General features: G+C 41.4%; 1 long non-coding RNA gene across 2 annotated transcripts in view; it reads right to left on the bottom strand.

Annotated features, from left to right (window-relative positions):
- The window catches only part of LOC110355232 (uncharacterized), a 151,489-nt gene that overhangs the window by 98,323 nt on the left and 27,065 nt on the right, over positions 1-26,101 (bottom strand). The window contains exon 1 of one of the 2 annotated variants that reach the window (XR_010474623.1): positions 2,155-2,375. The exons of the other annotated variant lie outside the window; for it this stretch is intronic. This is a non-coding gene — a long non-coding RNA (uncharacterized LOC110355232). Of the gene's footprint in view, positions 1-2,154; positions 2,376-26,101 lie in introns of those variants that run through there. 2 annotated transcript variants of the gene reach the window in all.

Below are 26,101 nucleotides of genomic sequence, written 5' to 3'. Positions count from 1 at the left end.
TTGGCACAAAGGCAGAGGCTGTCCTAGGAACATCATTGTGCCGAAATGCATCAACCTACTAGGAGGAATTCTATTTCTAAGACAAAGGTTTAAGAGAAAGACCCTGCTCATTTGTCATGAGTATTGCAGAAATATACAAAATTTAAATTCAGTAGACAGAATGTGAGTGCAGAGAACTGAGTGGAAATTGGGCATATATGGTAATAACCCTCGTCTCCCTACAATTAGTATCCAATAGCTCTGCAATGCACTATCTGCTCCTCCCAGCATTTGAGGATGGATGCAAGTGACAGAACAGGATAGGACTACCCTTTGGCTCAAGTACAAAGAACATCCTTCTTTTTTTTATTAACATATAAAATCCCCAGAAGCAACAGCTCACTGCATACACACTCTAGAGCTTCAGGTCTGACCCAAAGCCACACACTGGGCTGTAGAAGTTATGCTCCAGACTCAATTCCTGTTTTCACAAACAGGCAGAATAATGAAGTCACCCTTTTTGGGCACTGACACCAGCTGTATCTCTAGTACACCTGCTGGAATATACCAGCCTTTCTTCCTCCCTGCTTCAGATTTTATTCCTCCCACAGTTCTTTGGCTTCTGCATCAATCTAATCCCTGCTGGCAATGCTGTGTTAGACTGCATCCCTTTCAGGAAAAAGCATGCTGGTATGGTGGACTGCAGGTCATGAAAAAGGGAGTCCTGACAATCCAGGGTCATTGAAACTAATTACACCATCCAATTCTTCACTGATCCCACACTTGACACTGAAATAGTGACCAGTTTCATCCTCCCACACAGTCTCTCTATTCTACTTTGTTTTTCAGAGGCAAGAATGCATACAGCATCCCTGTATTAGAAACATCTTTTTTGTGCTGTGAGCTGCTGTGAGTTATTGTGGGTTTCCACCTAATTCAAATCACTGAGGCACAGTCTGGGAAACATAAATGAGGCTGACAAAGAATTAAGAAAAGTGCTATCCAGGGAAAACACCAGCTCCAACTTAACATTTCTAGTTTCTCTCTTCTTCTTAATGGGAAAAGCAGGAAAGAGAAGGTTCTTGTTTCTCGTGCCCTCTCTGCTTATAATTCTTTTCACTCAGCACGTGAAAAATTCTCAAGCTGTATCATTAGAAAAATCAAGCAAAAATGAGTAGAACAGTTCCTAAAGTAATTATCTCAGGTGAAGGTTTGTGTTGCAGCAGCAGATAACAAAACGACAGAGGAGACATTTTAACCACAGTGTTCAAGCACATGCTTTCTCATTAAATAGCTGTCCTGAAATTACAAATGCCAACTGGAAAAAAACTCAGGACAACTGTCCAGAGGCATGAAAACACATGGTAAATCCAGGCTATGTCACAGGAGGAGAAAGCACTAAGTCAGCTGTTCTGGGATACACAGGCTAGGACCAGGAGCTGTGGAAATTTCAGGCTAGAGGCTTCAACCCCTAAGTCTGTTTCTGAAGCACACTTTGACCCCCTCCCTCCTGCCCTCACCCTTCTCATAGCAATGGAGGAAATAGCCCGTGTCAACAAGCCAAGCAGCTCACAGCTTTTATGTATTGCAGAGTCCCATGTTCAGCGAGAGAAAATATTTAACTATGCAGCACATTAAGAGCAGGGAAAAGAAACAGCAGCAGGCTACACCTTTGAGTATCTGGCAGCTTTCTGCCCTTCTCAAGAAACTTCTTTATATTTCTATTGACTGGCAGCCCATCTGCCTTACTTATACATGCTCAAACAGCTTATCATCACAGGGCTTTATTGGGAAGGCAGTGTGAGGGGGAAGCATTTAGTATCTACTACACCTGCTGAGTAGCGCTGGTTTTGAGCTATTTCTACTACACACTTCCAAGTGCAAGGCACTGCACAGCCACATGCCCTACCTGTCCTGACATCATCAAAGATTATTCATCTCCTGTGCAAAAATCTCCCTGCAATTCCCAACATAAACACATTCACAGTTTTATACTAACACTGTCCATCAGTTCAAAACACCTCTAATTCCTCCTCAGTGTTCTCCCCACCAAATACAATCAGCCTTTTACCCTTCTGCTTTTGATAGTCTGAACAACTAGCAGGAGGAAAAAGAGGTTGTTAGGGGTTTCTTTGCACACATCATCCTAGAGCACCTCTGAGGACTGCATCTTACCTTTGGATGACTCAGTTCAGCTTCAGAGCTCTGAGCTGCACAGGGACAGGACCAGGCTGGGTAGCAGGGGACAAATACTGGTGGTGGAGTTGCTGCATGTTATGCAGATCTCAATAAAACATCCCCACCGAAAACTCCAACACAGAGAGAAGCAAAGCAGCACAATTACTGTTTGTGCATGAAAAGCAAACTGCCTCCAAGGGCTTTAAGGCTCCCAGCACTTTGAATGTGATTGAAAACAGCTGAGAAGGCACAGCCAGGTGCATGAACAACCCTACACTCAACTCTAAAAGGAACATGATACTTTTCTCTCCTTACAAGGGCCCCTGGCATTTTAATGAACGTTTTTCAATGAAATTAAGCGTTTGCATAAGTTTGAATTTGCATATCTGCTTAATTGTTAGTGGTTAAAATGGTCTGAAAGCACAGTAAGGATGGTGCAGGTTGCTGCCAGTTTTCTAGATTGGATTGTGCAGGGTTAATACAGGGCAAAGGAGGGAGGGCAGCATGCAAGGGTTTATGGAGAAGAAAGCATGCAAACTTGTTTAGCTGCTACATTGATCCTTAACACTAACTTGTCTACTTGTCTTTAACTTAAGGAAATCAGCAATTTATGCTTACTGTTACTGCAAACAGATCAATGGGAGGTTCCTCATTATTTTAGGAACAACTTTAAGTAAAGATGAGAAATAAGGAAAGCCTACAAGAGCTTCAAATTCAAAACCTTAACCCTGGCTATTTTCAACCACTACATCCATAGCACTCAAGCAGCCCATGCACTCTTTTACAAAAAAAGCTGCATTTTAGTCCCTCTTCTGATTTTGTCTTTTAAACTTCAAGTCCTATTTCTAGCTACTCCTACAGTAATCTCAGGTTCAACCCCCAGCCTCACCTGAACTAAATGCCAACACGTTAGCGTTGGTAAAGTGCCCCAGGTGCCTGCTATTTAGCCACCTACACCTGGAACACTCCATCCCTCCATCCCCTGGCCAGCACAAATTCACCACACTGCAATCAACATTAAAATCAATCTACTGTTGGTTTGGTTTTTGTTTTTGTTTTTTTTTTTTTTTTCCTGAACTGGATTGTATGCCAGTTTTTCTAAAGAAATATCAACATTTTTATTTTGAAAAATTTTTACAGAAAGGTAGTTCTTTTCCTCTCCCAGAGTTTACCAGATCAGCCCTTAACATTACAAGTATTGCATACACTATACCAGGATTTTTAATTCAGTTGTGCTTCTGCTTGTCTATCATTTTCTATAATCAAAGAAATTTCAGTTCCTTTTTCCTACACAATGCAGAAGTACTGTTTTGAAGGGAGTCTGTAGTGGACTCGCTCTGGATTTACAGCACTGTGAAGCAGGATCTGTCCCCTTAATACCAGCAATCAAATACCACCCATTATCATTAAAATCAGGCAGAATAGAGCAAATCAAGTAGGGTATACTGCAGGTCAATAGAGCACTTTAACAAGATCTCCATATGTGTAAGGCCAGAATTTGCAAATAATCCTTTCCCATTGATGCACAGTTACTGGAATTTGTTTGGTTCATTGATAAATTAGCATCCTGTTGGGATTTTGTGAGTGTGTGATTTAGAGGTAAATAAACATCTGGCAATGACTTAAGAGTCAGTAACGTTCAGCTGACATGAAGGAAAAAATGCTACTTGATAAAAAAAATTGCAGTCATCATCACAGACTATGTATCCTCATAAAAAATTGGAGGATACTCTACAAATCTGGTCCAAATTAGTATCCACACCAACACAGGTGTATATGAAGGTGTATGTATTGCACTGGCCCTTTTGCTTACTCCAGTTGGCTGGATATGCACTGTCATACAGTTTTGATTTTATGCTTCGCATCTCAATGTGAAAGGAGAGAAGTTTTCGTTTGCTGGGATAATGCTCAGGCTTTTATTACACAGGCAGCATTAGCAAGGAAAGCAGTTTTGTGTTTAGTGGGGGAGAAGTGAACAATGACATTAAACAGAAAGCAGCTGTGTTTCTGATGCCATGGTCTCAGCATTGCCCCATGCAGGGGTTGCCCTGGGGATGCTCTGAGATCAGGGCTTGAACTGCTCCCAAACTTTGCACTGCTGAGATACCCACACCCCGTGAGGATGCGAATGCTTTTTCTTTTGGACTCAGTAGTCCCAGATTCAATACATAATCCTATTTTAGTATAATTTTGCACCTTTGGAGCCTGCATGAACAGTCCCACAGGTGTGTTATGCTGCAGACACAACCACTGTGACCAATCCCCCACCTGTGCTGCTCATTGCTGTCAGCACTCCCATCAGCATGGGTTTGCATGGACTTTGGCCAAGCAGAAGTCTCCCAGCCCTGGATCCACACACTAGAGGGACAGTTTTGTCCCATCCTCACTAGTGGTTGTCAGAACATCCTTCTGAGTTCACCGGGAGGCATAAGAGCTGGAGCGAGGCTGGTTTCCAGACCTGCTCCAGAGGTTGCTTTCCAAAATGCAGCTTCTGCTGATTCATTCCCTAGCGACACTGCTGACTTCGTGTAAACGCCTGACCCAGGAACACAAATTACCATTAAGGCTGACAAGGATATACCCTCCACGACAATAACTCATTTGGCTGCTGTTTCCTAGCACAAAAGAACATCCCTTTTGCTTTGGCACAGTGAGTAGATTATTTGGGATTATTAATGCGAGTATTTCTCACTGACATTAATGAGGCTGGTGCACTTTTGACATAGGAGGACAGCTGTACTCACACCACGGGGCTCAGACACAGCACAGTCACCATCGTTCTTCAGGGGAAGAGTGATTTGTTGCAAAAAACTCATTTCTTAATGTCTTCATTCTCAGCACAAACCTCTAAATGCCATTACTCATCCCCTGTGATACACAAGATATCCTAGAAAACAGCCTCTGCCGTTAGGCAGGATGGAAATTATAAGGGCTATCAAATCAGCCCCAAGGCTTCAGGGCTGGAGCTGATCACCAGGTGGAAACAGGGAGAAATGTCTCCTCAGTGATCATTATGGCAGAAAGGTATGGATTGAAGTGATCATGGAGCTGGGAAGGCAAGGAGGGAACTTGCAAAATGCAGTGGTTTCACCCTTCCTGGAGTCAATTTCCATAACGCTCTGCCTATCGTAAAGCAATCATATAATTCAAGGTTAATGCTTTGAGACACTCTTAAAGGTACAAACTTGTTATAATGTGCACTATGTTAATTACAGCTAAAATTATTCCCAGCATTTTTACTTCGGCACTGAAACATCTGTTTGCATCTGCAACAAGCCTCTCTTATCCCACAGCAAATTTTATAATGTTTTCATTAGGACCATCTAGCAAATGACAAGACAATATTCCAGTAATGTTTCTCTCACTAACAGATGTGATCTTGTTGAAATCTTTCCCTTTGGTTCCCTTTACCTTCTTGCTCCCTGGAATGAGAGGAGAATAAAACAGTGCAATAAAGGGAAGTTAAGCAACCTCATTACAAACAACCTCATTACAAACAACCTAGAGCAGCAAATGATCTGAGGTTTGGAGAAAGGGAGCTTGCACGTTATTGGCACTTGTTCTTGTAGATGGAATGACCAACAATGAGCCTCAATCCAAAAACTTTATTTTAAATGAGGTAAATGTAGCTGTCACTTTTAAGATGACTGGGTGCCTTGTGAAAGTGTTCACTGTATAGACTCAGTCACATCTTAGCAAGTATATTTCTTCTTTCAGTCTGATTTCTAGGTTGAGAATGGTATCCTACAAGTTTCTGTCTCAACCCTGTCATTGATGGAATAGTTTAAACCTTAAGTACCTGAACAGGATCTGCATCTAAACATGTCACTCTTCTGTCTCTGGATGCGGTGAAAGTGCTGCTCAGTGACCAGAAAGCTCTTATAAATTCAAAGTATTTCAAGGCAAAAGAGATCCAACAACAAATGTGTGGAATATTAACACAATTTGTTCACTGGATATCAAACAATTTCTCAGTATGAGTCCTGACACATGCTCTCTTTAAAACTTCTAAGGTCTGGTACAGCCCATGTTCCCCACACTGACTATTTCTGAGCCTTTTTTGTTTTGGGACAGTCTCCTTAAAACCTTCTTAGTTTTTTTGGTAATGCTGTCAACCTGGGAGTTGTCATGCTATCTCGTGACCCAGCTGTCACTTCAGCCTGAACTCCAGCAACCTCCTCTGAAGCTTCTGTGATGGCCCAGCATCCTGGCTCAGGTTTGGAGCCAGATGTCTAGCTCACAAGCAGGGAAATGTGAACATGGGTATAAGAAATTGGCTCAGTCTGTACGGGGGTGTGCAGGCTCAGTGTAAGCACACGCAGGTGCTGCTGTCGAAAGCAGTAGGAAAATACGTGTTCAGACCAAGTCACTTTCTGACACTGTTTATGGACTATTATCTATTAGTACTCAGAGTTATTGGAACAAATCTCACAACATGTTTTCAACAGAATTATGTTTGGTGTCTGGATCCTTCCTTTTGCTGTCTCTCCTCCCCCTCATTAAGCAAAAGCAATTCATCTCTACAAGAAACTCTGATGATGGCTGCAGTAAAGAGTAGCTTTATGCCACCAATCAAACACTTACAGCATTCCTAAAATTACAGCATAGCAGTTCCATAGCTGTAAGAAATCCTTTTTTATTTTTATCACTTAGTCTGGAGTATATCAGGACTTCATTTTCTGAAATCAATAAGTGAGAAGAAAATCAGATTTAACACATGAGAACAGCAATAACATGTGAGTCCCTCTTGCTTTGCTCTTCCTATGTCTCAGTATTGTCCTTTGAGGATCACTTCTAAAGGATTTACCAACCCATCCTCAGTTTCTGATCAGAGTCAGACCAACATTCATTGGATGAGTTGATGGTCCTGGTGAAGCCACTAACGATCCACAGATTGCTGGAATGAGACTGAACTTTTCTACTGCAAAGATTTACTCCAGCTCTTGCAAAGGTTGTCTACCCCAAAATATCCCAAATGTATGTTCCAGTGTACATGAAGATGGGTTGAAAAATTATGAAACCATCACAATAGTAAAAAGTTTGTTTTAACCTTTTCCTGGCTTTTTTTTTTTTTTTTTAGAACTCCCTTTTAAAATCTTCTCTCTGCAATCTTGAAGACTACAAAATAACCAGAAGCTTAAATTAAGGAAAAATTACTCTTGTGATGGGTGGCAATACTACATTCTCACACACCAGCAATAGCCATCTAGTAAACAACTCAGATCTCCAGCCAAAATTCTTCTTCCTTGCCTATGTTTATTTCTGGAAATTCCTTAAGCAGATGAAAATCAGTTTGGGTTACCCACCCTGTGTGTGATGATCTCCTCTGTAGATGTGTCCTTGCTGCAAATGTCATTCAAAAGATATTGCTATGACTCCTCGCTCCCTGATCTCTTGATTGGAACAAACTATGTGTCTTCCTTTATAGTCCGGATTTCTCCAGCCTCCATGGCTCATGCAATGTATCATAAATGTGTTTTACAGAACGTGCTGCTAAACTACTAACTTCTCTGTATTGTTGCAAAATTAACCAGAAAACAACAGATTTGTCCCAGACTTCGTGTAGAGTTATTTGAACTGTATTTGCATTATGATTCAAAGACACCAAACAAATAACAAAACTATTGAAATAGATATGATAAGCAAAAAAATATAATTATTTCAGTTTCAAATCAGACAACAGAGGCACAGCACGGTTAAGAGTCATTGTTATACCAAAAATCTGCAACAGATATAAGGTTTGAATCTGACATTGCTTTTCAGACATTACTTGGACTCATGCTCCTGCCTAATTATCTACTCTCCAAGTCGTCTATGCTCTGCTTCTGAATCAACCTTCATTGCCTGTCTTTGTTTTCTTTCCCTATTCTTATAACCTAGGTACCTGATTGATGAACCTTTCTTTATTCCATGAATGTTGCCAAACTTTCTATTCACCTATAACTGTGTTCTTGTATTTCTGGATCATTAAGCATGTAAATTAAATTCAATTGCAAATTGAATATATAATGGTGTATATGCAGGGTCTTGAAGAATAGGGAGGGCATTAATGAGAGAGATATTCCCACATCTGTGATTCTGACCTACTCAGTCTTTCAGAAAGGAATTGCTTAACAGATTTGAAATTGCATAATTTCAAATCATTTTGTCAGCTTTTATAGCCAATTATTTTTCTCTTATTGAAGGTTTCCTGAGACAGAAGGGCAACCTTTTCATCTCCTGTTTCTGGCTGGGAATGTGTCTACTGCTAGATTGGGATCCCTTTGACTTAAATTTAGATATTTAAACTTAGGGATCTGAACTACATAGATAATATACCTTGCTTTTTAGTGGCAAGAAATGCAAGCATTTGGATCCTAGAGTCCAGGCAAGGACTGGACTTTGCCACGCCTGGTGTTGGATTGAGGGGTTGCTGTCACTGTAGTACCTCAGTGTAGTGGCTTCAGAGATGCCAGTTTTCCCTGAGTATCACTAGAAAAATCAGGACAGGTCAGACAATCCAGTTAACCTTTTCCTCTCTGATGTAGGATATCCTTTTTGACAGAAGTGAAAGCTATGTCCATTTAAGGGGGGTGGGAAAGTCACCAAAAAAAATCAGTAAGTCAACTTTGGATTTTTGTTTCCTCAAACACAAAGAAAAGTCTTGTTATGAGGATTTTTCTCCCAGAATGAATTTGCTTTAATTTTGGATCATTCATGATGCAACAACATAGGGCTTTGCAAAGGATGTTTTCTTGTTGGACCAAATTTACATATATTATTCATTTCTAACACCATACTTCACATATGGTTCCCTAAATATCAGCTGAACTCTCTGAATATGGAAGTAAATGAGAAAATTAGTTCAAAGTCAGCTTCTTCAGGTTTAGTGGTCAATAAAGGCTTACTGGCACTTTTGACAAGGAAAGAGTGTTTGTCCTTCTAACTTTCTGGATGCCATATATCACTTGCCTGGTACATTTATTTTGCATTGTTGTTAGGACATTTTAAATACTAAAGAGTAAGTTTGATAAAGCAGCAGTTACTCAAGAGGACCAACTTAGTCCTGTGTCAAAACCATAATCACCATTGCAGGTCTTCTAATAAACAAATAAACCCATCATGTCTTGGCCAAATTCCAGCCTTGTTAATCGTTTATGAGTTGAATTAATAACTTGCAACAGTTAGTTTATGGCATGGCTTTTGTTACTTTTCCTTCTCAAGGGCTATATGTGATCTGATATTTATTGTTTCATATATATTTCCTGTTCAGTTCTATTAATTGCATCTACTAAAATATTTTCATGCTTTGTGGTTTAGGGTTGGCTTGCAAGCAGGTAACCATGAAGGTTTGAAACCAGTGAGCCTCTGGTGTGCTGATTTGTAGCAAATAGAGAAAATTGGTCACAATATGGTTTCTGGGGAAAGAGAATGACAATCACCCTCATGGAAATTTTAATTTCAGTTTAGCAGTATGCATAACTCTAAAATTTACTTTACTGAAAATTTTATGTCAGTAAAACTTTATTGCAAGTAAAGCAGAATATCAGCATGAAAGATTCATAAGAGTTGCTACAGTAATTGCATTTTTAAATTAAAGAATTATAATAGACATTTTTAGTTTGCAACATTTGTCCAGTAATTATGCTGTACTTGCCTAAAATTACAGTCTGCAAGACAGTGAGTGAAGTTATTCTTGACACCTTATCTAAACTTCATGTAATTCCTCAGTACTGCAGACATCTGCTCATTTCACTGCTGCATAGTGCAGCTTCATTATCTGCCAAAAGATTTGTGGGCTTGTGCTCTGCAAAGTGCTCTAGGGGTACGGCTGTTTGTCAAAGGTAGCAGCAGCAGCCACTTTCTACTCCGTCTTTTTCCCCAGAAATTTTTCAAATGAATGTCATGTTTGACTCTGTTTGGATTCCTTTTCAAGACAAAATATGCAAATAGCCTAGAATTAATTTGCACAAGGGATATATATATATGTATGTATTTTGTTTTAGAGATATCAGTTCACTCAGCTTGTAAACACTAATTCCAGCTGTCAATTCTGAAGCATTAAAAATCAACAGTCCTAATTATTTATTGTTCTCTCTATCTACTAATAGACTCTTAATTGTTTTTTGTGTAGGATATTTTTAGAGGGAACCATTAAGTTTTCATACTTTGGCATTGTCCCCCCAGCTTAGAGGATTAATGAGAGGCTCTTCATTTAGCCATAATTAATTGAGTTTATTTAAAACATTTCCATTTCTGATATTCATTTGATTAATCTTTGTATCCTGTTCTGATGTACTTCTGCTTCTGTCTGTAAGATACTTGCAGTATCTCCCTGGAGATGCCCACAGTCCTGTCGCTCCCTAGATCTCAAGAGGAGTAGTGGGTTCGCCCAGGGTGCAGTGCTGAGGATGCCAACAGTGAGGTGTGAGAAGCATGTGTTGTAGTGTTTGCTGCCAGTCCTCATTCCCTCATTCTGCTTTAGCCTGTTGTTTTCCCCACTGGCTACTCCTTTTTTCAGGTCTGGCACCCTGTGATCTACAAACACATTTTTAAGCTTGTTTCAGCAGCAGGAGGCTTTCAGGGACAGACCGTGCCAATGGCTGCAGGGACACTCAGGTGTGTCTGTGTTCAAACAGCCCTGCAGGCACCCTACAGATATTAGATGACTTCTACACAAGGGCAGGAGCTCCAGACATTAGCATGAGATGACCTCATGAGTAATGGGTGTATCTCAGCCCTGATTTGGTGCCAGACTAGCTTAAAATCATGTTGACTGAGAGTGGCCTGTTTGAGTCCTACCATGCAAGTGATAAAGGAAGAATATAGCTAGAGAGACACAAAAATATTTTCGGCTAAGCCTTGAAGCAGAGCTCATCTGATTATGACACGTCTTCAGTCCCTGCTCTAGGATTGACTCCTTCTCTTCTCACCTACTCCCCAAAACCTTCCCAAGTTGCGCTGCCACAGTTTTTTGAATTCTAGTATCCTATTCTAAAATGGCCAGTATCACCACCACTAAATGTAGCTTCTAATTTTCTTCTTCTAATCCCTCCTGCTAGAGACGTTTTCCCCCTCGAAGTGGAAATTAAACCAAAACAAGTGAAGTCACTTTCTAGCGACTGCAGAATAGCTGCTTTCCTGTCTTATGCCTTTTTTTCTGGGATTGTATTTATTTAAAAATAAACCGCATGGTTTTGAAGTAGTCACCAGAAGGTGCTAACTGACAGAAATAAAACATCCTCAAGGGACCCATTTCTCTACAGAGATCTACTGCTCTGACAAGAGTTGTAAAACATGTTTAAAGAACCAGCTCTTCATGGCTCTGCTGGTCCAAGCACTACACCTTCCCTCATCAGATAGGGAGGAGGGTTTGGGAGCAGAGACCACACTTTGCACTTGCTTACTTCTGTTGTATTAAATGCCTTTTCTCTTCCTTTTGGAGCACAAAAATCAGAAAAAGGACTGCTATGAAGCACGCAGATGAAAACTGCGTGCCCTGTCCCTTCAGGTTTGTTTTATTCCTTTACAGATAAAAGCTGTCAGCTGCAACCATGTTCAGTAGAAAAGAGAAGTAGTCAGTCAAGGGCAAAAGGGAAAAGCAAGGACCACTCAAGAGATCACTAACCTGCTTTTCTGTAGTGAGGAGCAGCCAGGATCAAATTCCTGGCCTTTATACCACTTATTTCTAACAACGACAAAATACTAAAACATTAATTTAGTACTAGATGTATGGGCTGGATTGAGGTCTCAGGAGAATAAGGCGTTGTCCTTACCCCAACCACCAATGTGATCCAGTAAAACATGGAGAAAATACCATTTCACTGCTTCTACAAGTTGTATCAGTCCTGTCCAGGGCTGACCTGTGTTGAAGGTCAAAGCAGCCCTTGTCTTCACAGCATGGCTGATCCTAAGCCTGGGCAGGCATGCCACATGAATGTTTAGTTAAACCAGTTCCCCACATAACAGCTGGTGGAATCTCTTTCCCATCAGCGTACCTATTAGCGTGCTAGGTATTGTCTGACATTTTGAAATTAGAGTATGTGATTTTTTAAATGTCCTTAGCTAATAATGCTAGCCTGACAAAACATGGCCAACAGGTACTACCTGGTACTATTAATCTGCTATATCAGGTACCATCCATCTATTCTGGGTGTTGTGTGCTTGAGATGCTGAGATGGACTCTCCGCTCTGGAACCACTCACCTCCCAGCCACCCACACAAACAAAGAGGAAGCTAAAATTTCCTTTTTGCAAGGACATGGCAGAATCAGAACAAAAGAGAGCTTTAAAAACCATTTGATAGGGGTCATTCCATCAACACACAAAAATATTAAGCCAGACAGAAGCAAAATCAGAAGGGAGCTTCACTTACAGGCAACAATCAGAAGCGAAGAGTGGGCAGGGTGAAAGGTTGTGTTCAAGACTGGTTGTTTCCCTCATGCACGTGGGTATAATTCCCTTGGTCCTTTCTAATAATAAAGTGTGTGAGGATAAGAAAATCCTTGCTAAGACTTTGACTTCTTGTTGGATTTCCACACTGCACATGAAGACACTGACTGCAGACCCAGTGTTCCCGAATGGGGTTGAAGGTGTTCATCTCACCATATAGGCACCAGAGAGGAAGGCGACACATTGTATCTGAGGAAAATTTCCATGCAGGGAAAGTGTTGTATTTGCAAGTAGAGTTCAGATGTTGTGAGACAGATACAGAAAACCAGTGTGGCCCTGACTCAAGGATAGAAGCATGGCAGAAAGAGACCAAAACATACATCCCAGTGTGTTTTTATAGAGGAGAAATGAGTTTTGATAGGTACCATGACACTTGTGATATTCAAGAGTGAAGTCAAGTCTGAAGGAAGGACGGAAGTTTTTAATAAGAAGAAGCCCCAAGTTCTGATGGTTGCTGTAAAACAGGCATTTTAGAAAGCATAAACCCCCTTACCTCAGAATTTAGACCATCATGAGGATGACACCCTCTGAGGAGTATGTACTATCTCACATCACAGGGTCTTGAACCCGTCTCAGATGTGTAGGTCAGTGCCAAACTGTCAGCTTGCTGTGACTTCTGTGACAGCCCTCCCTCCTGGAGTCACGACATCCCCACGTGAGCCATGCCAACCTGTCTGCTTCAAAGCCATTCTCACAAGGTTATCTTCCCTGGACCACATGTAGTGCCACAACACAATTCCCTTTTAATGACATTCCAACTCAGCTGCCAGCTCCCTCTGGTCTCCCTCGATGTTACAAATCCAATGACTTGTCCAGCTGACTTGTAGGGCAGTGGAAAGTTTCTGCCTCAGAAGGACATAAGGAAATCTGTATTCCCCCCTCTGCCTTTACCCCCCATCACTTTCATCAAGCTGTTTTTGTGGTGTTTGTGATGAGTGAAGCAGGCATTTAAGCACCACGTGACAGATGCTCAGAAATAGAAGAACAAAGGTCCCAGGTCCCTGTCTGGCATTGCTGGCTAACAGGCTTTCCTCAAGGTGAGGAGAATAGGGCAATCTGATTAACTTCAGGTAATGAAGTGACATATTCATCCTCTATCCATCTATTCCTGCAACCTTTAAGATGAATAATAAATAAAAACCAAAGGAAGACCTTGTAGGCTTTGCTAGCAAATGTTTCCCCTCCAGCTAATGGCAATATATCTTTACACCTGCTCAGTCAATTTTTAATCAAAAGTAAAAACACCCTCTTTGACTTTTTGTTCAGAATATCAAACACAATTTCAAAAGGTCTTAATATAAGGTAAGCACCCAGACTCTGCTGAAAATTCGTGTACATTACCTATTGAATTGCTCCTATGTATGTCTTCAAATATCTCATCACACATCCAGAGATATATTGTATGATGCAGTGAATTAGCTGGATATAAGCAGGAATGTGATGTTAGTTTCGTGCTTCTACAGGGCTCATTCATCCTGTTTAGAAATATTCTTGTTTGCTTCTGGTATTCTACTAAGTTTGGATATAATATAATATTCACTGAAAATACGCCCTGCAGATAACAGGAAGCGCACACAAAGTAATTTCACTGTAATTGATTCTTCTGTCAAAATGATGTAAAAAGAGAGTAACTTCATAGCCATCTGTAGAGCAAATCCATACTTATTCACTAAGATCAGAATTTGATCTCTTGAGTTGTTGGAGATTTATGCTAATATATATAAAAATCAGAATCTGAAGATCAGAATATGTGTCTGTTTATGAATGCAGATTGATTATGCACATACACACATTATGTCTTACATGTTAACCACTGAAGGTATCGCTGTAGACAATATACTGCTCCACAGGACAACAAAGGTTTATATTCCAATCCAAAGATGCTCCAGGACATGTTTCAGGACAACATACCTGGATGTACTCATAAAGTTCATATATAAAGTTCTAGAAATATGGATTGGGAATTTCCTATCTGACTTTACTTACAGTAGCAACTTCATTATAACCAGTAACCCAATTAAGTAAATTAGTCCCAGCAGCAACAAACTGTTGCCAATTTTCTTTCTTTGAGGTCAGTTGTTTGCTTGTTTTTCAAAGGAAGGTGTTTAGAATTGACCACAAAGTCTGGGCAATCAGACCTTACTCTCAGAAGCTATTTCATCCGTCATTCTTATTGCTATTTGATTTCTGAAAATATTTTAGGTGAGCATTTTAAGAGAAAAATGCACCTACTTCTACACTTCCATTTATTCATTAAGCTGCTAGTACACAGTCATTTGGATCCTTCCAAACATGTAACCCAGAACTTTTCGGAGTTTGGAAGTTTTCTAGCAAGTCTCCTTCAATTATAACCAGCTTTTCTAATTCAACCTGCATGAGAAGTTTCCAAATTCTTTGCAACTCTAAACTCCTAAAAATGTTCAGATGGAAATGTGGCCCTCTGAGGCCACACATTTCAGTTTACAGATGGGAAGCTTTTGTTTTCCAAGTTGTTTTCCATGGGCTTGTAAAACCTAATCCTTAGATTGACAGGTTTCCACAGTGGGATCATGCAAGTGAGACTCATATCATGCTATATATTCTGCATCCTCACGTTTTCCTCTCTCTTGTGTTCCCTCACATCCTAACCCCACACTTAGCCACATCTCACTTCCCAAGAACCGGTCTTCCCCAAGCACTCAAGCCTAGCTTGGGCAGGTTCTTCTGGCTCCATCTCAAGGAGCTCTCACAATTCTGGAGCTCCCCCATTCATTGCTCAAGGGTGTCACATCTCTGAATGAAAAGCCCAACATGTCTGAGATACAAATGACACGTCTAAAAGCTCTGAAAGCTTTCTCTGGTTTCCTCCATCCCTGCTCATTATTTGGAGCACATAATTTCTTCTCTTTCAGAATTAACCTATGATAAACTGTCAGTCATCTCCCATCCTGTCCTGAATTATATCTCCTTTCCAACATTTTCTTTAATCAATATTCTCTCCAGACACACCAAGTGCAGTTCTTTTTATAAATAAATTGTTTGCTCTCACCCAGGAGATCTGACATTCAGACAAACTAAACGTCCATTTTAATCTAAATAATTTAAGGAATCTGCATCCCTTATCAAAGACTAATATATCAGGCACTGCCAACAAGACACCTTCATTGTTCTTTAGTGTGTATTTAAAGCACATTCCCTGCTTGGCAGAACTGCTCTGTCAAGAGACATGGAGACTCAAAGATCTCTCTACAGAGTTGTTGCACTATAAACAACAACAGCATAAAACTCCCAGGCCGGAAGTAGCTGTTGTGATCATCTGCCCCAACCTGCAGCCCAAGGAAAAGGGAAAAAATCACCCAGAATAACCATGACCAGCCAGAGTCTCATAATTAAGCTCATGTAAAACTTCTAAGACTTAAGACTCCCCTCATCTTCAAACAAGTTTTGAATTATCCTCCCTGGTGAACTTATATTTTTCATTTAACCAGGAATTTATGTCTTCGCTTCCAGTCACCAAATATTATATTTGCTCAGTTAGTGATGCCCTTGTTCTTGAAAATCTCCTGCCCTTTTAAACTCTGAGCAAGTCACCTCTGACCTCTCTTCTTTTAAATGTTTAATCTTGAGGCAGGTTTTTCTGCTCATATTTCTGTACAAGCTGTATTTGGAATAGTGTTTCTAAATGCTTGACATCAGAGTGAGAACAAACTCTACCTATACAGATACTCCCCACAGAGCTTTTCTGATATTTTATCCCCTTTTCCTGCAAATGTCACCTCCAGGGCACAGCCCTCTGATCCTCCGTCCCTTTCTTCAGTTGTGGAGGGACACCAGCTCTGCACGACTGCCGTGTCAGGGGAAGCTGAGATCTGCAACAGCTTCTGAAGTCAAAGGCCAGTCCACTGAGGATAAGAAACAAGGCCAGAACTTATGACCCAGACAGCAGACTTTAGATCTGAACTTTGCAGTCTGGATTGATGTCCATAGCCTTGTCTTTAGGGTGAGGTTTCCAGGAAGGAGAACGCATTAGTGCTGCTCAGAGCTGTTTACTGTACACAGTGCTACTAGGTAAGAAAAATGAAACCATTTCTCCTTTTGGATGCTGGTTATCCAGGGTAATACATCTTACTTAAAAAATGACTTACAAAGTGCTGGGAAAAATCTTCCTGTCTCCTCATCGTTCCCCCTGCCTAGGTACACCATACCTGCCATAATAGTATTGAAAAGACTAACCACAATCCATCATCCAGTCTTCAAAAACAACCAATATAAGTGTTGAGGAAAGTAGTCAACACCAGTAACTTTGCAAGAAACTTCAAGAGACATTAATGGAATGAGCTGCACAGAAAGCAAGCTACTTCTTCAACCCTCCTACATGATTTACTGAAGCCCTGGGGTGAAAGGGTTTATTTTCTTCCAGAACTGCAGGACTGAAGGCAAGTACCTTCCAGAGACAGTACAGCTGAACCAGACAAATGAGAACATTTTGCTCTATCTTGAGCTCCCCAGCCATCCTGCCCCACCTGAGGCCTTTTACTTCATATTTCTTTCCCCGAAAGTGAAGCGCTCCCAAGTAATGCCTTGGAAACAGAGACAGAAGAACAAATCGCTCCACTAGATAAAAGTTACATCCTTCTTCTCTGCTAGGAACTAGAGCCAGGGAGTGGCTGATGATCCTGATATGTGGAGATGAGGCTTTTTATGAAATTACCTGCTCTTAATTGAGAGGGAGACCTCTTGTCATGACCAGCCAGTGCAAGCACTGTACAACTAATTTCAATCCATTACTGTTAGTGAAAGAGAACCATAGCCATCTAAATGAATAAGCAAATTTTTCACTGTGTCATTTATATAGTAGAAGGAATTGTAAAATAACTCCATGACAGATAACTGTACTGCTGGAGTTTCCTTAGTTTGTCATTGCACACAAAAGGTTCTCAGACACCATAAAATTAAATTTCTCCGCATTGCAATTGTTCAGCAATGAGACAAACCAAATTTTCTGCTAATTGAATGCGTTGAGTTACTTATATATTCATAGCGAGCTGGTGCTTTCAGCACCATTGCGCTCCAGCTCTGCGGGAGCCTTCCAAACAACAGCGTCAAATGAGCAGAGTCAGTGTGGGGCTGGCACAGCCACCAGGTCACCCACAGAGCCTTTGGCATGGGCTGGGAGCCCAAGGTGCCACTCTGGTGCTGGAGGGGGCATGGATCCCCCTCCCTTGGGAAGCACAGGTTTGCTGTCCATCTCCAGCCTGTTCTCTCAGGCATGTTTTCTTGAGGCAGCCTTTTCCTGCTTTGCTGAAATAGGACTAGGTGGCCCCAAACAGCCTCCAGTTCACCAATGGCTTAAGTTTGCTTTTTCCTAGCTCATTAGCTTCCTGCACTTCAGAGTATAACTCTGCAGAAACCTCTAATATACTTGGAGGTTTTTAAGTATGTTCCCCATTACCTGGCACAAAAAAAAGTGCCCCGATTCAAGGGGACAAATTCATGCCTGTGATCCAGTTTCCTTGCTACAGTGTGGATGCTTTCTCAGTTGGTGTGAGCATCTCGCAGGGATCGTCTGTTGCCAATCAGAATAATGAGGCAAACACCCCCTAAATGCTCAGTCTCAGGGTCTCTCTCTTCATGCTTGATTAGATTTTTCTAGTGTTTTACAGTCTCTTATGTAAACCCCAGACAATATTGCTTTGAAATCATCCCCCTCTCCTCGAGTTCTGTGACTCATGTTTGTCCAGATTTCCTAGATCTGTGTTCTCCTAAAGAGCTGATACAACACTTGGTGTCTGCAGTGAGACCTCAGTGAAATATCAGTGCTCTGGTCCTGTTTTGTTTCAGGCTATTCTAGTTTGTTCATAAGCGAATTACCCTTGCAGGTGTGTGTCCCAAAAGCAGAAAACTTGACATCTTTAATCTGTTCCATTACACAAGAACTAGGAAATAATAAACAGAATAAGACACAGACATAAGAAATATAGCCAGCTCGTAGCCATACATGGGAATTTTCATTCTGCAGGCTGTCAGGTGACACAAATGCATTCTGCAAATCTACTTCATTTTCACCATTGTAAAATTTGCCGTGTCAGTGTAAGTTCCAAGACTTCTTAATATGCCACTTACAGCCCCAGCTACTAGAGTGATCCTGTTTAAAAATTTCCAGCTTTCATGTTCTTAAAGTACTTTTCTCATCTCTGTGGTTGTACAGAGCAGCTTGAAGTAACTATACATTCAACTCAAAATAACATATGTTTTAAAGAGCTTTATAATTTCAATCCTCTTACAATCTCTGAGTAATAGACTTGATATTTTTTTAAACTTGCATTTGGCCAGATTGGATTTTATATATTAATATATGTCTGTGAATATGTATATACGTGTGTGTACGTACACGTGCACATGTCCATTTTTTAGACACAATCTATCAAGAATAAAATGAAGAAAAACCTAGCAATGATTTCAAGGATTGATTTGGGAAGACATCCATTCCAGTTCTATATATTACTTTGTTAAGAATAGAAGCATTTCACAAATGCCTGAAAGCCCTAGAAAAACCTGCTGTGAATAAAAGATATGCTGTCAGAAACAAGCAGAGCAAGTTGACTTACTATGTGAGGAACCAAAATGCAAGGGTTAAAGGTCACTAGAGTCCAAAGCATGAGCTTTATATCCTCTAACAACTATTTTGGACAATACATTCGAGCTAGATAACTAAAGGTACTAAAGTATCTAAACTATTTCTTATGTCAAATTCCCCAGAAAGATTAATATTACTGTCAATCTACCCCTACCCAGTGTATATAAAGATAACAGGCACAAATATAATACAGTTCCAGTTCCCCTCTTCTTTTCTGGAAACTATACTGCTCCTTGGTCAGTGGGTTCCCAGAAGATGAGCTGGGTTTGTCAGAATGGAAAACGTGGGTCATTTATTAATGATGGGATTGATTTTATGGACAATATTTCAAGGAAGTGCATTCAGACGTTTTTCAACCCTCCATATCAAGGTCAGTTTTATTCTCTGTATAAAACAGTGAGCTCTGCTGGGATTTGTGTGGGCTGCCAAAAGGGTTCTATTCACAGTGGTCATGCATTAATCCACTGATTAGTTTAGTCACTCACAACATTTTATTTCCACTGCATACCTTTGCTATTATCTTTTATACTTCCTGTATTTTGGGAGTATTACAGGGATATTTTATTAACACATATACAGGGGATGAGATTTAATCTCTTTAATTTATTTTCTATTGTATTTCTAGTAAACCATTCTTTGTAATATCCAGGCAGCACCCTGATGGTAAATCTCCATTGCTGAAAGACATTACAGAACTGCAGAGTATTCTTTATTAAATGTTTTATTTTATTACCAAAGCTCTTCAAACGTCCTTAATATATTTTTTCAAGCAGTTTTCATTTGACAGTGAAACAATTTATCCTTGCAAAGCTTTTGTTTTAGTGCTTAAACAAGTGAAATCTGTATTCACTCCCAGGTACACAATGTCCTGTGGTTTCCAATAACAGAGATTATCCACATTTTCACTGGTTGCTATGCAGAGGGTCACTGAAGCACATTTGGTAGCCTAGGAAATGAACATGTCCACAGGATCTCACGAGGAATGGCTGGGTCTTGCAAAAGGGGAAAAGGGGTTCAGGCTTTGGCCAAGATCTCAGCTAGAGTGGGTTTTGTCACAGAAGGAACTGCATCTACCAAAGGTTAGAAGCAAATGAAGCAAGGACTTGTGCAGAAAGCCACATATTACTTGAGCAGTGAAAGCTGAGACACCAAAACCAGTGGAGTCTTCAGCTTTGCTCACTGCAAGCCTGTCTCAGTATGAAGCTTTTCTGCAAGCTGAAAAGCAACGCCAAGGAGGGCCTCCAGCCACACAAGTACAGCTTCACCATGGCCTGACCCACCACGAAGTGCTACACTGTGACTCCCCACATTGTTTGTGGTGTGCAATTCCTCAAGGTCAGTTTTACACAGAACCATCTCAGAAGCCCTTTTGAAAACTGGAGCCAGGCCCAAGCTGCAAGCCTGTGTACTGATATTCCTCAGAGGGACAAAGTGAAATTATCTGTTGGGAAAGACCTCACCCAATATAAGAGTGTCAGCATATTTCTTATCCCATCTGATATCCATTCTGACTGTCGCTTTGCCATTGTGCAGTATATTACTGATGTGTTTCTGTAAAGCAAGCTGAAAAATACTGGCATTATTCTATGCTGTTCTTGGATTCTTTGGAGTGGAATTTTCTTTCCAAACTGCCTAGCCCCTTTAGCTCTATTTAGCACCATTCAGCAACCCTAAGGATTAACTGCCTCACAAAGGAACCAAGCTTCCTGCATCAAAGTCTCTTGTTTTAACAAGTTCTTAGGGCCAAGATTTTTTTTTTTTTTTTTAATATTTGGTCAGTATTTACCATATGATACGTGTACAGCCAGACCAAGTCTCTTTAACCTCTTTAATCTTCACTTTCTTAGATGAACGCTTTACTTATTAGCCTGCATCATAATTTCTCCTAGGTCTTCTAACACTCTTATAATTCACATATTATTTTTAGGAGTAAAAAGAGATTAAGTGTCTCTTATGAGGCCTACAGAGAGCTAGGAATTTACAGGATGTAAACCCAGGAGTCCTGAGTCTCCTTCTTTGTCTTAAGCTCCAAGACCTCAGCCGTCAAACCCAAGAGAATTCTTCACCATCAGACTCACCATGAAGCTGGCAGCTGTTCTATGATGCCATATTTTTAGCTAGTTTTCTTGCTGGTGTGCTGTCTTCACGGTTTCCAAAAGAAAGCCCAGGCAACACTCCGAGCGAAGGGCTCATCTGTCACCTCCCAGGGGGATCTGTACAGTCCCTGCCTCTCCACATGCCTCTGCTAGGAGGGAGATAGAGCAAGCTGCCAGCACTGCGCTTATGAAATTAAGCAACAAGCATCACTTTCAAATGATGCAACCACTTCTAAAATGTCAGAACAACCCAGGAAATTAGCTTTTGGATAAAGAATAGCTGCTGAGGTTGAGCCCCTGCAAGGCTGAAGTGATGGCGCTCAGATGTAGGTCATACTCCAGAGACACAGCCAAGACAGTTTCTTCTTTTTCACTATGGAGTTCATAGCCCACAGAGGTTAGGGTACTAAGAAGCACTGGGGTCCAGCAGGACTCCCCACTGAGTGCAATGAGCAGAAAGTCTTGATTTCTGACTTGTCCTTTTTCACCCCCATCTTTCCCTTAGATGAGAATCTAAGAAAACATTAATTGTCAAAAGAAGATTCACTATAGAGACTGGAGCATGCTGAGGTAATGTTTTCCTTCCCCCATTTTTAAGCTCTGGTCTCCCACTAATTCTATGTCCTGGCACCCCTGGTACTCTGCACTGGAACACTGCAGCTTCACTCCAGCCATACCCTACCATCAAGCAGTGAAATGGGAGATGGTACCTGCCATGGGAAGCATAAAGTCAAATTTCAAGTTCACCCCTGCCATAAGGAGATGCAGGCATGAATGGATGATGGCAATTGAACATCCCTTTTCCCATCAGGTCTATAACTGTTGGTGTCCCTGGCAAGCCAGGTCACTGCAGCCATCTCCTAGGGGCTGTAGCTGCAGCCCAAAATGACTGTAGCACATGGGCACCTGCTGGTGAGAAGCATAGTTGTCTGCCCACCCCATCAACTGGGCAGCCCTGAGCATACCAGAGCTGGAGTAGGGCCCCTTCCCTGCCACCACTCTGAAATGGAGGTCTTCATTGCCCAAAATCCATAGACCTATGTCAACACCTGTATTTCCCCCTGTGAAACACACGCTCTGCTGCCCAAGGACAGTGTAGACTCCAAGGTCTCCAGTGCAACTGGTGGGAGCTGGAGAAAAGGGGTTGTCCAGCCAGGGTGGCAGGTAGGGACTGTGCCCCCAAAGAAGACCAGCTCCCCTGGATGACTTTCCCCTGCATGAAAATCCTTTTCCCTGAAAAGTTTCATTTACAGTCCAAACACAGTTTCTGTCTATTCTTGTTTCTACCCATCAGAAAAGCCCTGGCTTAACAAAGCTTTGAAAAGAGAGAGAGAAAAGGGCTGGACACGTCAAAGGCTACTATTATTACTGCTTTATGTGAGAGGCACAGAGGAAGGTGGCTGTTTAAATTTCTAAGACAGACAGACAATGATAGGTAGCAGATGGATGGACAGGCTCCTGCTGGGAACAGACAATGAACTTCATTATCTTACAGCACCGTCTACTGCAGAGCAGGGATGATACTGCAGTATGTGTGCCAAGTTCCCTTCACTGGAATGCATCCTGCACAGACCAGACTCTTGCACACAGCATAGATCTTTATATACTAAACAGGAAAGAAAAAGGGCTGACTTACAGCTTTTGTCTTCAAAATCCATTCACAGTAAAAATCTAACAGGAAAAGGAAGGCTGTCCCACTTTTTGCAGCGCCAGGAGATGCTTCGATATAGCCAGTCCCTCAAGACACTTTACGGGCTTCTACAGAATTTGCTTTTCTCATCACTGAAGCCCAAGCACTCATTGAGAGAAAGTTAGAGAGCACGGAGCAGCACAGGCAGCCGCAGCTCACGCAGACAGTGCCGAAGACATCACCTCTGCAGCTCCTTGTTCCCACCCTCCCAACACCGGGGCTGGGGTTCCCACAGCTGATCCCCATCCTCTCAGCTAGGGACAGCCAACAAGAAACCCCTGGGCTGCAGCTCTCCTGTGTCCCCTTGATGTCACAGCAGCCATTCCCTGCTGTCCCGTTTCTCCCGGCACAGTCACATCCAGTCACCTGCAGTCAAGATGAGATGTGAACAACACAGAGAAAGGGGGAGGGAAGAGGTTCGCTTGAGTCACCCCAGGGACTGCAAGGCCTTTTAAATGATGTTGCCAGTTTGAAAATGGGTTTAAGGTGTTTCAATGGTAAATTTTAGTCTAAGCACTCTGCTCTCGCTCTCTCTGAAATAATGTATGTAGATACACATAAATATCTCCAGGCTGCAGCCAACCCCATCCATCCCCATCCTGGAGCTCCCTATTAGCTCAAATGTCCTGGCATGCAGCCTGAGACTTCTCAAGTAATGCATTTGGGAACAGTTGGCTGTTTTACTATAAGAAAAATAATTTCCTGGGCTGGGGGAAACAACTCAGCAATGAAGACTAACATAATCCACTTTTGCCTGTATTTCAGTTTCAGTTTGTTTCCTATATGAAATGCTTGCAGAATTCAAAGGTGGTGAGTACCTGTTCTGGAGACCACATCATCCTCATCATGGCCAGCTAGACTGTCCTGTTGGGGCTCTGCCTTTTCATATAAAAGCCCTTAAAGCACTAGTGTTTCTTTCCCATGCATTTTGTGCTGTCAGGATTCCAATAACCTGTGTCTTACCTCAAACCTGAGAACTTAATCAACCTCCCACTGTGGCCCTTGCAATGCCACTGATTGTCACCAGCAATGGAGGTGTCCTAAGTCTCAGTACTTAGGACCAACTAAATATCAGCTCTGTGACTCTCAGGGTATACCCTGTCATTTAAGAAATAAAAAAGAAATGGAAACAGTCAACTCCTTCAGCTCTGGAAGGTAGTTTAATATTAAGGTAACTTGTTCTAATAAACCCAGAAATCCAAAAGTTTGTGAGGCTGAAGGCAAGATGTGGGAGAGTGCAGAGGTAAGGCAATCAACATAGAGTTGAGTACTTTGTGTGTACATCCTTTGAACACGTCTTACTCCCCATGCCTTTGTCTGCATTCCCACAGACACCTTCCAGCAAGCGTCCAATATCAACCTCTAAAACAAGAGAAGGTCCGTAGCTACTCAAAAATGTTTGCTCCTCTTTCCCTTCACAAAGCCCCAGTCATTTGTTCCCAGTTTTGCTTTTCAATAAAGAGAATAAGGACAAGGTTAAATAAATGAGATCTGAGGAGTGACCTTACCTATAAACTCTATAGGCAGAAAATGAAACTGAGCAATAAATTAGAAAGTACCCGTCAGAGCTGCCCTCCCATGTTACCTGGAACCACAAGGGAGGAATTGCAGCTTTCGCCATGGCAATACTACTGACTGTTTTATATTGACCTCAAGGTATTACTGAGTGTACAGTGCTAGAAGTGAAAATAGGTATGGATGAAGTGGAACCATATGTACTGTCACTGATTATCCTTCCTAAAGAGACTCCAAGGTTCAGTGGAAAAACAAAACCAATATAAACAAACAAAAATATCTGCATTCTTTGGGTGGCAGTGACCCCTAAAGACAGGAGTGCCTGGATATTCCCGGTAGCTCTCATTCTCACTAGAATGATAGAGGATTTTGGTGCAACCCTGCAACTAAAATCCTCTACAACAGATTAATCACCAGTCAGTTTTCAGTGTCCAGTTATGATAGGTGCCTTGCACTTTCATGCATAGCAACTATTTCCATAAAAGAACTGGAAAACATTAACTGCAGTTGCAAATACTGTTTGACTTCTAGAGGTTTGTTTTTTTTTTTATTTTTCTTGCTCAGTACAAAGAAGATCTTAAAACTTGTGAGTTGAAGTCATTTGTCTTCATGATGCCAGTTGCTGACCACAGGGAAAAGGTCACTGCTATTGCCAATGACAGCATCCCAGCAGATCATCCGCTCTTAGCATTTTTCCTCTTTCATTCCCTACCTCAACAAAAGGTCAAGCATCACCTCTCCTCCAGGGAGGAGAGACTACTAAAATTTCCTCTTTGCATTAGGAACTGCTAATGGAAATGGCAGTAAATCACCCTTCATGTTCTCATATAGACAGCTCCAGAGAGCAAAGACCATATGCTTGTCTGGACTCCCATAAAGATAAGGGAAAGATGTTTTCTTCTTAATGTAAACCTCAATTTGGAATTCACAGCATTACCAAAAGTCATGGTCCAAACCACTTTTTTTCCTAGGTTGGAGAAGATGCTGTTTGAGTCTTATGTGGTGTTGCTAGTAGTGTCATACCAGCATTTAACAAAGCCATGGCACTAGATACTCTCACAGACCCTAACAAGAACAGAAAGAACTTACAGTTTCTATATAAAGGACTAAGTACGACTGGCAAAACTCAAGTCATATGGTTGACTGAGATCACAAGGCAGGGCCATGCCACAGCTGGACACAGTGCTACTGACTCACTTTTACATTGCTACCTATCCCTAAACTGCACTGCCACCTCCCAAACCTGCAAGACTTGTCACCTTTTCTGGACTTAAACATCTAACAGGGTAAGGATGAGATGGAACAGTCCCTGCCTGTGCAAGGAGATACAGAATAGGATTGTCCTGTTGGTCTATACAAGGATTTCACAGGAATGTGGGACAGAAAAATGGGAAGTGATTAAGATGAGCTATATCCTGGCTCTCTCTTCCCTTTTCAGACACATTATGAACTCAATAGGTAATACAGAAGACAAATTCAGGCACATGGTAGAACAAAGAGGAGGCACAAAAGTTTTAGTCTCTAACAAAGAGCAGTGATGGCAGTGCAGCATTGGTGCCAGCTGTGTAGCTGTGTTAATGAATTTCCTTCTCCCTCA

This window comes from Columba livia, chromosome 9, assembly GCF_036013475.1.
Source record: "Columba livia isolate bColLiv1 breed racing homer chromosome 9, bColLiv1.pat.W.v2, whole genome shotgun sequence".
NCBI classification, from domain to species: Eukaryota; Metazoa; Chordata; class Aves; order Columbiformes; family Columbidae; genus Columba; species Columba livia.
This window is presented reverse-complemented; position numbering and strand designations above follow the sequence as displayed.